The sequence below is a fragment of the Symsagittifera roscoffensis genome, chromosome 7, assembly GCF_963678635.1.
Source record: "Symsagittifera roscoffensis chromosome 7, txSymRosc1.1, whole genome shotgun sequence".
Lineage (NCBI taxonomy): Eukaryota > Metazoa > Xenacoelomorpha > Acoela > Convolutidae > Symsagittifera > Symsagittifera roscoffensis.
Genome location: NC_087068.1, coordinates 56,867,598 through 56,881,004, shown reverse-complemented (window position 1 = coordinate 56,881,004; position 13,407 = coordinate 56,867,598). Strand labels below are relative to the sequence as shown.

The 13,407-nt window shown below is 34.4% G+C and overlaps 1 protein-coding gene across 1 annotated transcript in view; it reads left to right on the top strand.

The window, feature by feature from the left end:
• The first annotated feature begins 802 nt into the window (after positions 1 to 802).
• Positions 803 to 13,407, top strand: part of LOC134852197 (uncharacterized) — a 353,512-nt gene continuing 340,907 nt past the window's right edge. Inside the window, exon 1 of the mRNA XM_063868509.1 lies at positions 803 to 812. The gene's annotated coding sequence lies outside the window, so the exon portion shown is untranslated. The remainder of the gene's footprint in view (positions 813 to 13,407) is intronic.

Below are 13,407 nucleotides of genomic sequence, written 5' to 3'. Positions count from 1 at the left end.
TGACTGAGAAATTCTGAAAAACAAGCTAATTTCCGTTTTTTCTCAGATTCACACGTCATTCAAGTCCCCATCGTCAAGCCAAAGCATATTTTACCTCAATTCCGCGGCGATAAAGAGGCAAACAATTTTCCGTGTATTAGTCGAGGCCAATGATGACTAGTTTTATACAGTGAGTCAATACATATTTCAGAAAAAAAAAATGAAAAGTTGAGCGATTGTTTAGTATTCTAAGTTTTGCATTAAAGTGATATAAATAGTTAAAACACACTATTATGCAATTAGGTCCATTAAATTTGGATGAAATTAAACAGCACGTACTTGATGGGGTATCTTGCTGTATTTGAAGCCATTAGTGGGCTGACGGATGGAATTGATTTACTGGCCAGGTACTTTAATATGAACGTAAAGATCAAAACTTTTTTTCATGCTGATAAAATTTATGCGGCTGTTTATTCAAGTTTTCATAAAATTTTTATGTAATTCAAATGTTGAATGACTATAAAAATCATCAATTTTGGGTTTACTTTGACTGTTTTTTATTAACTAAATGGCGTTCCTTTTTTTCTTGCCAATAAGAAAATGTGCGTTTACTCTTGATTGTAGAAGATCAATGTTTTTTGGAATAAAAACGCACCAAAATAGCGCTCTATGTGTGATCAGAGTTCATGGCAAAGACCTGAGAAGGGGAATAAAAAAATATTTAATTCCAATTGAAGATATTCCGAAGTTTTCCCAGAATTTTGTCATAATTTTGCTGGCTGATTGTATAACTGCTAAATATTTCAGGAGGTATTTAAGAGTTCTTATTAAATTTTGCAGTAAATGTTTATGGAAGACATTCCAGGATGGTTTCAGATTCATCGCACAATTGTTTTCAGACTTTTGCATGCAAACTATTCAAGTGGCATAGCAATGGCAGTTCAGTGGCAGCCATCTACTTAATGACTGCAATGGCCTTGGACCGTGTAGTGGCCATAAAGTACCCATACACCCATTGCACATACAGGTTGAAAAAGGTAGCCACGGTGATTGGTACTATGCGGCTACCTACTTAACACAAGTATGAAGCTGGGAACATTTTTTGTTATTTATTTTAAATCTCTCAACTAGTGGCACTTGAATTTAAATTTCGAAACGGCGTGTTCTGTGGTTTCAATTTTAAGACACTCATACAAAAAACTTCAAAAGTTCAAAACGGTTGTTAATACAGATTACAATAAGTCATTGTATTTCTCTAATCAACGAATCAGATACATGAACTTGGCGCATTTGATGCGAATGAAAATTAAACTTTGAACACGGCAATGACTGGGTTTTATGCGAACCCTTGGATTTTATTCCTAAATCTTTTGTTATTATTATTATTATGATATTTGTAAAGCGCAAAATGGCTGCTCTGCACTTTGTATCAGGCCGCAATCTTTTTTGTACAAAAGAAAATCTAAATAAACATTCAATTGAATATATATATATATATATAATAAATTTTCAAAACGTTCTTCAGGTCCTCTTCTGTTCCATAGCGAAGAAGTCGAGACTAAGAGAGAGTCTGCTGTCCCGTTATTGATTCTTGTCTCTGCAAAAATTGTATTCATAAAATCTCTCAAGGCTCGCAAAAAAATTTAATCCCACTTCAATACAATACCCTCCAATAACCCCCGTGCAAACGCTTGAGTGACCCCGGAAAGATTGACAGATGAACAAAAACGAGGCTGATGGCGATGAAACTTCAGTGGCTCATGATGGCGAAAGCTGAGCGACCTAGCTGCAAAATCTATTTGGCAGCCAGGACGCTCATCTTCCGTCATCATGAGCCACTGAAGTTTCACAGCCGTCAGCCTAGTTTTTTTTTTCATTTGCTGCCTCCAGGTCTTCGAAATGGCTGAACCTCGAAATAAGATTAATGCTCAAAAGAACTTTTTTCTTGATTAACTGGTTCCATCTAAGATATGCTTAATTCACATCGGTTGTTGACAAATGGAAGAGTTTTTCTTGGTTCGAAAAAAATTGGTTTCTAAACTTTCAAACCTATAACTGTAAACGCTCCAAGTTTCAACCAAAAGACATTTCTGCCGGGTTTTCATTTCATTTTACATATCTTCGATGCCTCATGAGAACACGCTGAAAAAACGCTGAAAAAGGTATCCGCTAACTCAATATATCTCGCATAATTTATACATAATGTGGCTGCATGCTTCGCAATTTGTTATATGCAAAGTTAGAGTGGATGACTTCAGTTTGTTATATTGCAAATTATTAATTGCAAAGTTGAGTCTATTTGTATTTGGTTCCGAATCGCTTTGCCAATTTGTTAGCATAAGTAGCTGCTTCATTCTTGACTAGTGTTTTTCGGTTGTTACCCGTACCCAACGGAGGCTGTTTTTCTAGATAGAAATTTTATGTAGATTATCCAGCCTAGTTTTTTCGTATTTTTTGGGCAGAAGTGATCAATTTTTTTTCTAGTTAAGAAATGAACAGTTTGTGGAAAGAAAAAACCAAAAATCGGTTCACTGTTCAAAAGCATCGAGATAAAAATGCTTCATGTATACACGATAACAGTAGCAAAACAATACAAACTAACACTTGTTATAACAATTGTTATTTTGCTAAAACTATTAATCTTTATCGAGGTTTGAAGCCTAGCGATTAGACCAACAATATTGAGAATAGAAGGTAAGGGGTTCGAGCCCCACCAGGAGACTTTTTTCTAGCAAGAAATAGCCTAGATTTAGCTAGTTTTTGATATGAATTAGGGTGAGAAATAAAGAAATTTAAGAAAATTTCCTTTTTATTTAAACATTTCAAAAAAGTTTCTGACCACAAATAGATTAGATATCAAGTATTTTATGTTAAGAAAATTTTTTTTTACTTAGTATGGGTAAGCTTAAGTGGCTGCGGGCATAGTGCGTGCGACTCTGAATCTCTTTATTTAAGTTTTTACTATTTCAAGGCTTTCTTCTACCTTTTTTTTGTTTAATTTGATAGAGCTGCTTTCTGGTCTTGTTCTCGCAAGTGTTTGCAAAGCATAGCTTCGTATCTGTGTTTATACTTCTACTTCGGCCACTTGGCATCTTTCTCCTACTGATCTTTTGTTGTATTTGGCTTTGATTTTTGTCAGGCTACATTACCACCATTTATTAGGCATTTTCATCTTGCCTGTAATCCTGGATTCGTCTTTTCAGGATATTCCATTGCTTGCTTTCAAAAATTCGGGAAAGTCCATCTTCCTGTACTATGAATGATTCAGTTTTATTCTAGCATCTGATTCAATGTCAGTGTAGTGTCTCCCATTACAACTATGTATGTGTCTAATTAGATCATCTGAAGGTACATGTTTTGTCCTGGTTCATTTTCCAGTTTGCCGTCGAACAACACCAGTTTATTCGTTCTGACTGATGTGACTACCCGCACTGACAAAAATGGATTTCCATTGATTTTAGTATGAAAAAAGTATGCAGATTAGATTGAAATTGATTTAAGTTGTAAAAAAAGTAAGTTAATCAAAACAAAAAATTCAGATCGATTTGGATCGATTTTAAATCGATTTAATTTCAACGCTAAAAAATCGATTCCGGTCGATTTTAAATCAATTTGAATGGATCTTAAATCTGACCTAAAATGAAATCGATCGAATTTTTACTTCTTTTTTTTTCTTCAAGTTTTTGAATGGCAGAAAAAAAAATGAAAACTTTTGTTACGTGTCGTTACAAAAACCAAAAATGACTAAAATGCTTGTAAGACTTTTTCAGGTTATTTTTTCAGGCGAACTTGTTTTGTTTGTGTGTAATCAACTTGATTATTTTGATTTGGTTAATCGATTTGGATCGGTTTAAAATCGATTTAAAATCCATTTAAATTGACCGGAAACCTTTTTTGTCAGTGCGGGTAATATTTTTGGTATCTCTCCGCCAGGGGCGAAAGTTACTGCAAAGGTCTGTGATCTAATTGCACAGTCAAGGGTGATTCTAAGTTCTACAAGGTTTCATTTGTCGAACTCTTCCTGATTACCAACTGCTGACAGGACCGAAATCATGTGTGGTGTGGTGTCTCCAGTAGCGTTGTTTCACCTTTTATATGTAAATGAACTTCATTTCAGGCTGTTACTTGTTCTTCGCACTAACTTAGGAAGGACTTTGTCCTCTGAACTACTGAGGGGTTATTTTTCTAAGCAACCTTGTCGACTTTATTGTGTGAGCGTGCTTCGTCTAGTAAGGCAGTCAGGCGGACCATTGCCTTCTCGGTTTTTGAATCTTCCAATAAAGTTAATTTTTTATTGGAAAACACCTAGTGCGGACACCATGTTATAAAGGAGTGCGAAGCGAAAAAACTGCTTCAAAATATTTTTTAAAGTTGATGAGATCGGTAAAATGTCCTAAATTTAGTCGGTTTTTGTAATTATTGGCAAATTTATTAATTAGAAAATGAGGTATCCTAGTGAGGTAAGACTATCTAATTTTTCACACTTTTCTATTTTTACCCAAACTCCAGTTGAACTGCATAGTATTGACCTGATGGATTACTACCATGAGTTGACTCGTGTGGAGTAAAAACACCAAGTTTTTAAAATTATTAGCCCAGCAATTATCAAGTTAAAATTATTTTTGGCAATTTTGATTTTGTTTTCAAGTCAATTGTCATTGTGACCCCTCGGTAAGCAAAACTAAATGCTTGTATTTTGCAACTATGTTTTCTTGAAGTAAAATGTCGGTGGAGATAAATCTATGAAATTTTTGTAGATGTATTTTCTTCAAATATTTTGTTCAGTTTTGCCGTGTTTAATTGTTTTCGCCAATTTGAATTGTTGCAAAACTCCAGTCTCTGTGAACAGTATCAAACTTCAATTTGTCATTTCACCAGCTGTTTCAGTGTTTAAGTAGATTTTATCAAATCTGAAACAAAATTTTTTAGTTTCGGGAAGATAGCCGGCTCGAAAATCAAGTAAAATTGAACCCGATCTGATCTTACTTTACCCAATAGAAAGCTATCATTTCGCGCACAAATTTGCTTGAGAACGAAAGTTTTTCAAATTAAAACCGAGCCCCAAACAAAAAGCTGCGGGGTTGTTAAAGTTTTGCTCCAACTTTTGTGGAGAAAGGGAACAATATATGCTTGGGGTGGTTTTTCATACTCAGACCAATAACCAAAAACAATATGCAACGATCGAAACCAGAATCTACGTTTTTCCAAATAAATGTGCTACACACTGCCCTACATGTGCTTGGATTTTGCGTAAACTGCTGGATCAAAGCTTCGAAAACTTGATAAATCAAAAAATCATCTAGCACCAAAAAAAATTCTGAAAAGTGATCAGTCAAGAAATTTAGTCCCAGAAAATTTTTATACGGCTAAAATTTAAGGACTTAATGTTTAAAACTGAAATTTCAAATTTGCAAAAGATTTTTAGCGACGAAAAAAAAATTATGGACGAATTAAGGAGCAGTAGAACGTTCCGCATTTTGCGATGAGATACAAACATCGGATGTCATGTTTATTGGGTGTCATGATTTTGTCATCAGATGCAATGTTTAAAAAAATTGACGATTGTGTCTGGCATTAGAGGAATTGCTCGCTAATCAAGCTAATTCACTAGCTTTCCTTCTTCAATTGGTCTTTTTGGTTCATTTCTTCAAGGAAAATTAGGCAAACACCTACATTTGATTTATACGAAAAATAATACCAACATCATCGTCATCCTCATCACAACACAAATCAAAACGAAGAAAAGTGTTTGAAACAATCTGAAAATTGCCTGCAAATTAACTTTAAAATGCTTTTAAAACCAAAAAGTGCCCATTGTTTGCTGTGAAGTTGGCATAGTTTGATTGTCGGACAGTAAAATCACAATTACAAAACTCGTAGTAACTTTGAACCTCCCCGATTCTGAATTGAGTTAGATGCTGATTTTGACATAATTTATTTAACAGTAAAATTTTTTGTCCTTATATGAGAGTGAAAACTGAACAAAAAAGCCAAATAGACCCATTAAAGGAAAAAAAGTGTGAATTTAAATTTCGCGACACAAATTTGAATGATTTTATTCGTTGAAAAATAGAGCAATTTCGAACAATTGTTCTTTGTCTGCAGCTAGCTCAAAAAATTGCGTTGAAGGTTTCGGGTTACTTTTGTGTTTGGCTATAAAAAATCAGCACTGTACATTATCCTAACAAAAAATGAAGTAGATGGTTGTTTCACTGATTTTAACTGTTTCACCATTGGTATGTAATGTTTATTTTTAATCGAAATTAGTCAGTCCGACACCAGTTTTGTTCACCAGAATAAAGACTTTAACCTTTCAGAAATTCAAAAGTACACAACAGTCGTGTATGAGCATTATTGTTTTTACTTAACTGTCACGAATAGTATTTCTCAAAAATCTAACTTTCTAAGGAAGCAAGCTATCCATCTAGGGAAGCAAGCTTTCTTTTCTTTTTATTGTTTTTTTTGCAGATTTTACTTTGAAAAAAGTAACCTCATTTTAGTGAGTTTGTCTCAATTGCCATGGATGATTGCTTCCTTTATAATTTCAAAATCAAAAAGTGAAAAAACTAGTATTCAAATAAAATCAAGGAACGCTTCTATATAAACAACAAAAAAAGTAGTTGTGTCTTATTATTTTTCAGAAAGGATACTTTTTCTGAACAATCTGAATACTGAAGAATTGCTTTCGCTGTCAGATTTTGTTTGCGATAAAGTACCTTGATTTTTGAGAATACTTTCGATCTCAGAAATATAAAATTTTGATCATTTTTGTAAATTTATGAGTTCGTGGTTTTTTCTAGGATTTCTAGGCGTAGGGATCTGCGTTCATTTTTCTAGGATTTGTTCAGGTTGTCCAGAAAAGAAATGTGAAATGAAGCTGAAGCCACAAGAAACTCTGACAACTTTGGCTGGTCGGGGGTTTGATTAACTAAAGGTTAGGCTTCCGCTGCCCCTTTTGTGCTGAAGCATGCAGTATGAGTTTAATAAAGCTAGAATATATGCGAAAAAATGAAGCTAAGAGAAACACATCAGGTCTTTGATACTGCGCTGCGAACATTCAATGGCGTGATAACTCAGATTTGCTTCCAAAGTGTAAACTTCAGATAGAAGTTTGTTTTTGTATAGAATTGATTTCCTTAGTGGTTAAAAAACTTCGCAGTTATTACACAAACATTTTTTTGTACTTTTTTCACTATCTTTTTTGAATGTTTTTCAACAACCTATGCTCAATCTATAAAATTCATAATTTTCATGCACTCATACATTTACAAGGTCTCCCTTTTATTTCGAAGAATGTATTTCAGCAGTCTTCGGTGGGAATTTTTCCTCAGTATCTAGTGTCTGCATAAATTGAATACTGAAAATACTAAAATAGCAAACATTGGGTCATGAATAAGAAAACTTTTGAAAATAAAATGCATTGAGTTTCGGGTCTAAATTAAACTTGAAAAACAATTTTTCAGGCCTAAAAAAGCATCCTGAGTTAAGTTCTTTGGTCTAACTCATAGAGTAATTTCGGATAGGGTACACCGTATGCTCGCCACGCTATCTTATTTTCGGCCGGATAGATTCGTGCAACTTCTTAGTCTAATACCGATCCTAATCTTGCTCTTATATCTACTAGTCTCAGGGTGTTTAACTAGTCTCTGCTAGGATCAATAGATCTAGAGTATACTGGCTAATTGCGATTGCTAAAAGGTCTCTTGGAGAGGTAACTAATTTATAAGTTAAATTCAAATCTCTCTGGTGCTGAAATTACAAGTAATTTCAGCACTTACAAATAAGTGGGTTGTTAGTTAGATGGATCATGATTGATTAGTATTAAATCTTTTGTCGTGATAAAATATCTAATTTATAACCAATAAAAAAATGTAGTTTAGATCTGGATCCACCCATCCGGGGTTTACAGAGTTTTTGATTTTTATCTTCTTCTGTAATTGGAGGATGGATGACGATCGTTGGTATTTGGCGAACATCAGTTTCTTATTCTGTTCTTGGAGAAGAATGCTCCAGGAAGCTAGAGTCATCGATATGAAGTTGTTAGTTGTTTGTTCGACGATGACTGCGACCGCCAGTGAAATCAATCTGATCTCAAGATGGTTTGCTATGATTGCTTGTTCTGCTTTGGTGGAGAACTGATTGAGTATCACTCTCGTCTGGGAATGGCGTGAAGATTGTGCTTGGAGAGGATGCCTTGTAACTCGGATCTGTACGTTTACTTGAACATCGAGGTGGTCATTGGTCTGATGCAATGAAGTCCTTTTCTGCGAAGTCAAGTCGTACTTTAAATCCTTTTTGAGTCGTGATTGTAAGCGGCATGTCGGTTGTGTTTAGCCATTCTGTAGGTCGAGTGTGATGGGGTCGTCTTGTCTTTGGATGCTCGTCTTTGTGGTTGTGTATGATCTATATACTGCATATTAAGATTTACATTTTACAAAATTTTGTTAATTTAGTTTTTTATTTATGATTTTGGTTAATTGTTTTCGCAAAAGCGTTTTGGTTTTAGTTCAGTTAATGTTAAGATTTACTCACCCTTGAGTACCTCTTGTCAAAAAAAATAGCGTGGTCACAAAGCGTGGATGTAGCACGGTGGGTTAGGCCGGCTATAGAGCATGCTCAGGACGTCATCTCTGGTGGGTTAGGCCAGGAGTGGGAGTATGATTTCATGCTGGTTTTTTGAGGAGTCCTGTTTTGTGCTAACGTTTTATGTTGTATTATTTCTGGTTTTTCTTTTGTTACTTTGGTTGTGTCCTTTTCTCAAAAATCAAATTGTTTTTGGTTTGGGTTTGTCTTGCGACTTTTTGGTGTTTTATGATTTCTTTCTCAGACTTGGTAATAGTCTTAAAAAGAATAATTTAGCCAGTTTTTACCGTAGGTTTTCTTTTCTTAGTCATGGTGTTAGTTTGTGGTTTATGGTGTTTAGTAAGCTGCGTTGGTTAGTTTGGGTTATTATATAATTCCTTTCCAACCGGGTTAAAGAAAAGTTGGAATTTTGTTATCGCTTGTTTGAGTTGTGAGTTGTTGTTAGTGAAAATTTAAAACTCGAATTCATTATTTTAAATAAGTCTTCGTGGGCGAGCTGTGCGATTTTGGATAGAATTCTTGTGCGAGTAAATGAAAAGATATAAAAGGTTAGTACTGTTTTCTTCTTTGTTACAAATTTACTACTTAGAAACTGAATTTTACTGCTTTATGGTGGGCTGAAATTATAAATTTGTTTTCATTTCATTGTATTTAATTTTACTGCGTTTGGGGAAAGAATTTATAGAATAATTTACTACTTTGGTTATGAATTTTACTGCATCATTTAGTGCTGAAGGTTTAAAAGAGTTTAGTAAGAAAAAAAAAGAGTTTGTGTTTTTATTTGTTTTTCTTGTTTGTAGGTGATCGTGGTGTGAAGACTAAAAAAATACAAATCATTTATAAAGAATGGTTAGTTTTTTTTTGAATTAGTTAGTCTTAAATTATTCAATTCATACTTACTTAATTGTCGGGAAAGAAGCCATGAGGGAAAACATCGTGAATAGCATCTGATGTGGTTAGTAATTTTGCTAGTATGCGAATGATATTTTTAGTTTGAAGCAGTGGCCAAAGCATTTGAAGTGCTTTTATGGTTTTTAGTTCTTCAGTGCCTACTGCAAAATCGTGAGGTGTGTTCTGAGTTAGATTGTTTATTTTGTTATTATATTTAGTTTTGTGAATGAACTCTAAAATGGGTATTTCTATAGGTTGAATATGTTCATGCGGGACTATTAAGGGTCGGGATTCTTCCTCGTTGAAGGTCTTGGTGAGGGGACAGAATATATACATCTGGGTGATTGGGTCATAATTCCGGAGGATGCCTTGAAGGGAGTATCCTTAATACAATATGTGAAATTTAGGAAAAACGGTGAGGTGTAATTAGAATTAATAAAATGAAATATGTGGAAAAATTGTCGCGATGGTGTGTTTATCAAAATCCTTTTGTATAAAACGATAATAAATGTAGGTGTGCGTTTGTTTAGTTCTCATCATGATGTCGTGTGAACAGTGCAAATCACGTTTTTTTGGTGTAAGAAAATGAAAGGTTAGTGAAAATGTTTGAAATTTTTCGTAAAATGATTCGTATGCTTGAATGTCGGATAATGCTTCTGAAATAATGTGTCATGCTTTTTATCTAGCATGCTAAGTGTGAATAAGTAAGATGTTTTAATGAAAAATTTTTCTGATAATTGTGGGTTTGCAGCTTGATCATCGTAATGAAATTGATCCTGGTTAGGTCTGATGATGTTAAGATCATAATATTCAATTAAATAGTCGTTAGCTCGGGGTGCAGTGAATGTTTTTAGCAATTTCTTAAATCCTATGTATGTAAAATGTCGGGGTGTTAGTGACGTGGTTAGTCTAAATATTTCGCTCTTATTTCTTTCAATATCCTGTGTGGTGTTATGTGGTGGTAAAGCAAGGGGATTAGTATAATTGTAAAAAGCGGTCCAATGAAGTGTGGGTAATAATACATGTTCATCTACAAAATTATGTGGTTCAGGGTTAGGGTCGGATTGGTTTAATGTATATTGGGGAAATAAAGGTAGGGTTACTTGAAAATAACTTGTAGTATTGGTGTGGTCTGGATGGTTAACGTATTCTCTGGCGGTTCCGGATTTGGATGGGAATGGGTGATTAGGCAATTTACGTATAAAAGTTTTATAAGCTCGGTTAGTACTAGTGGATGTTTCTGTTGACGTGGATGATTGAGCTAATGATGGAGTATAATCTGAAGTTGGTGTAGGTGTTGGTGGATTTGATGATGTTTTTGTTGATGATAGTTGTCGAATAGTGAGAGTGTGGGGGTATGGTAACTGTTGTTGGAGTGTTATAAAATTATATAATTCTTCAGAAATTTGAATATTATCTGGGGAATTGTTGGTTGATCGTTCAGAAATAAATGGGGAGTAGGTTGGGGTTACTTGGGAAACATGAGAAGGAGTGGAGGGAGATGTACAGTGGTGTTGAGGTTGAATAGGTCGAAAGGGGGGTTTTGAGAAGTTAGAAGAGTTGGTCTGGGTATAGGTAGAAGGTGATGGTTCGGAATCGGCGAATTCATCGGGAGTTTCTTCATCAGAGTTATTAAATTGTGATATTGTTTGAAAAACTGTGATGTCTGGGTTAGTGTCAGAATTCATGCCTGATGATGTGTTAAATTGAAATCACAGTCAGACTTAATAACATTGTTCAACACCCTTTTCCTCTAAGTCCACCAAATATAACAGCTCAATCGTTACCTTACCCATTTATAACAACTGAAGTCATATATATATACGACAGATATACCAAAAATACAATTGAATAATTTTTCTCGAATTTCCTCATTTCAAAAAAAGTGGTTTAAGTAGAAAGACAGCCTACAATATTGTGTGTCTGCATACTCCCCTGGTCTCTTTTTGCTTTACCGCTTTGTCTACAGCCTTCGAAAACATCTGTCTACAGCCTTCGAAAGCGAGTTTTTTTTAGATCTCTTAAAAACTAACCTACCAAATCTGATTAAAAGGTTTCAATGAATAGAATGGAGTTAAAGGATTCCCCTCAAAAAGTGGTTTTGCCCAATTCTTTTGCATTAAAGCTTATGGCCCTCTGAATAGTCAAGTTTTTGATTGTTTTTAACCGTTTTTTAAATACTTTTCCTAAAAATTAACCTCCTGAGGTTGTTATTTCAATAGAGTTAACGGGTAGTAGGAAGCTTCCCTAAATCAGGTGGCGGAAAAGCAAAATGTGGAATAATGGGGATTGGATTTTGGAGATTGGCAGGGTGGGAGTTTGATCGATGGAGTGATCCAATTTGTCTGCTCATCGTGGGCTGAAAAAATGATTATTTTGAGGTTGGAAAGTGGTGGTATGGGGCTGTTCAATGATTTGTTCATATGTATCGTGAATTTGGGGGTGTTGTCTTACTATATGTTGAATGGGGCTTTGTGTGTTACTTGGTCTTAAGTTTGGAGGGTTTGTGATTGCTAAGTTTCTAAAATTTCGTGAAACTAATGATAATGGATGGTTATGATGTAAATTTTGTAAATGTGGTGCTGTAGGTAATGTATTTGTATTATTGTGTGATTCGTCGTATGTGTTCAGTTTTGTTGATTATTTTGTATTGTATTCTTTGATTTGTGCGTCTAAGAGTATTTTGTTTATTGATGATGAAAATATTCCAAAAAATCCTGCAATTAATATGCGTGCTACGCTTGCTTGTCGGTTTACTTGTGTATGTATTGTTCATGTGTTATAGATTCCTTTTGGTAATGAGAAAAGAAATCGAATACAGTTAAACATAGCGTATAAGATGGTTAATCTTTCTAAGATGTAATATGGCCATCCTAAAAAGGTAAGAAGTTCGTTTTTCAAGATTACGAAACTAAAAATTATTATTGGTGAGATATCTTGTGGTCTGTATTTTTTGCCGTTTAAATATATATAGTCTTTAATATCTTTAAAATATCCGCTGTAGTCTTGTGTATTGATGTCTGAAAATCCTAAGGTTTCTGCAAGTTTTCTTAAATTTTGATCTATCGATTGTCGTTGTATAGTGTCCATTTGTGTTAGTAGTTCTTGGAAATGTTGTGTACGAATGTGATGTTGTATGTCTGATTTGGAATATATTCATATCGATTGTAGATCGACATTGGGATTGCGAGCAATAGCTCGAATACTTCGGGTGAAAACTTTTTTATTGGTTGCCTTAATGTATGTTATGGTGTAAGTAGGTAGTACTTTTCTTCGTCGGGGTTTAATTGTACGATGTTGTGGCTATTTTCTGATCCACATGGGACTGCGGTATGCCAAAAATATGTTCGTCTTGAAAGTGTATCGACAAAATGTGTTTTATTTTTTATAGAATGTCGGAATTAGTTTGTAACAACGTTTATCTTCAAAATTATACAATGGTGATACTTTTTTGGTGCAAGTATAAAACCATAAGATGTTTCCTTCATAGTCAATGAAGTTTGATCTATTTTCGGATTACCAATATCCAGCGTAGGGTATTTTAGAACTGCTAGTGCGAGCGATTGTAAAATCTGAGTTCTTTCTAATTCACATAGTTGATGTAGTGTTTCTAATTCGGAAAGTGACATTTCTTGAAAAGTTCTACTAATTGTGTAGTCTAATTTCATATCTAAATGGTTGTCATAGTGTATTGCGCCAAAATATGTACTATTCATTAGTGATAATTCTTGTAATAGTGTACTTTCAGTGTCTTGTGGTTTTATTTTTCCACGAGAATTTCCTGCGTTTTCAGGAAGATTTACTGGGATGTATGGTGTTCCTTTGGTGATAGGTTGATGTGTTGCAGAGGGATTCTATTTTATTTTTTCAGTGATCATATCGAAACCTTCGTCGTAGTCGACAAATTTTTCGGAATATTGTGTTTTTGTAGAGTGGATTTTTATATTTACATGC